This window comes from Nicotiana sylvestris, chromosome 4 (genome assembly GCF_000393655.2).
Source record: "Nicotiana sylvestris chromosome 4, ASM39365v2, whole genome shotgun sequence".
NCBI classification, from domain to species: Eukaryota; Viridiplantae; Streptophyta; class Magnoliopsida; order Solanales; family Solanaceae; genus Nicotiana; species Nicotiana sylvestris.
Window position 1 is genome coordinate 113,487,544 of NC_091060.1, and position 2,024 is coordinate 113,489,567.

Genomic DNA, 2,024 nt, shown 5'->3' on the forward strand with positions numbered 1-2,024 from the left:
CTTTAAAAATTCATTTCTCGGGCTTGAGACCTCAGAATTCGATTCTGGGCATACGCCCAAGTCCCATATTTTCCTACGGACCCTCCGGGACCATCAAATCATGGGTCTGGGTCCGTTTACCCAAAATATTGATCGAAGTCAAATTAATTCATTTTATAGTCAAAATTTATCATTTTTCACAGATTTTCACATATAAGTTTTCCGGCTACGCGCCCGGACTGCGCATGCAAATCGAGGTGATGCTAAAAGAGATTTTTAAGGCCTCAAAACGCAGAATTCAATTTAAAAATAAATGAAAAGGTCATCACATAGGCAAGCCAATTATTGAACATATTACCTTTATCCATTTTTATACCGTTTTAGCATTTATAAAGTAATAATGTGAAAAACAACAAAAATTTCATTAAGCGGAAGAAATATAGTAAAATATCTAAAATATGAATCTAATACAACTCTTTAAGCCTTAATAACCCAGAACTGGTGTCACAGTACCACAGACGATCTAACAATGCCAAATACAAAGTCTGAAAATAAAGATACACTATTTCCCAATCAAAGAAATAAAACAGGAAATAAAGGAGAGATGAGATGTCAGGGCTTGCGGATGCTTGCAGGTCTACCTTGGATCTCCGCATGGACTGAAGCCCAAATGCTATGGTCCAAGAGCTGCTCCGGGATCTGCACATAGTGCAGAGTGTAGTATCAACACAACCGACTCCATGTGCTAGTAAGTGCCTAGACTAACCTCGATGAAGTAGTGACGAGGCTAGGACCAGACTACCAAATGAACCTGTGCAGTTATATAATATACAACGGAAAATAAAATAGGAATAAACAAGTAAAGATGGGAGGGGCTACATGCTGCGGGGGTGTATCAATATCAACAGTAAATCAAGAGTAACGACATAAGGAAAGCTTAGAATTCATGGCAAAACAATAAGAAACTTGTATCCAATCTATAACCACTTTGTATCAACAATTGTTGTGGCGCGCAACCCGATCTCAATATATAACAACACTATTGTAGCGTGCAACCCGATCCATATCATTTATCATTGTTGCAGCGTGCAACCCGACCCACATATATCATTGTTGCGGTGTGCAACCCGATCCACATATACCATTTATCACTGTTGCGACGTGCAACCCGATCCACATATAATATTGTTGCAGCGTGCAACCCGATCCAAATATAATATTGTTGTGGCGTGCAACCCGATCCACATATAATATTGTTGCGGCATGTAACCCGATTCAAATATAATATTGTTGTGGCGTGCAACCCAATCCACATATAATATTTAACACCAATCACAATGGAGCCCCGACAAGGGAACAATAAGGGAACAACAAAATCCCGGCAAAGGAATCAATAGCCACATAATAGAAGCAAGTAACAACAGAAAATCAGTAAATAAACATAAAGGACAACATAACTCAATTATCTGCAAGATTCAGGAAAATCAAGGACCAGTGCACGGCATCACCCTTCATACTTTAACTCTCTCTTACCAAAACAATACTCACAAGAAATAAAGGCAAGGAAATAAATGAAGTCACAATAAAATCCTGGCAAGGGAACAACGGTACAACAATCGAATCCCGTCGAGGGAACAACATAAAAAATCCTCTTCTATTTCCCTTTTCACATTTACTTCACAACTCACTTCACAACTTGAGCCAATACTCTAAAAGGTTCAATTTCCACTTATATTTTCACATATTCATTGTACAACTTGAGCCAGCGCTCCTCAATGTTCAAATGTCATAACTAATTCCACAAACTTTGCCCAACAATAGAAATCATCATCAAATCATGAATAATACAACGAAGCCATTATAATCACAATATAAGACTCACGGGCATGCTTGACACCAACATATAAATACTCGTCACCATGCATATACGTCGTACTCGACAAATACCACATAGCAAATAAGACTCGACTCCTAATCCCTCAAGCTAAGGTTACACCAAATACTTACCTCGATGCCACGAATACAATTCACGCCTCAACAATCGC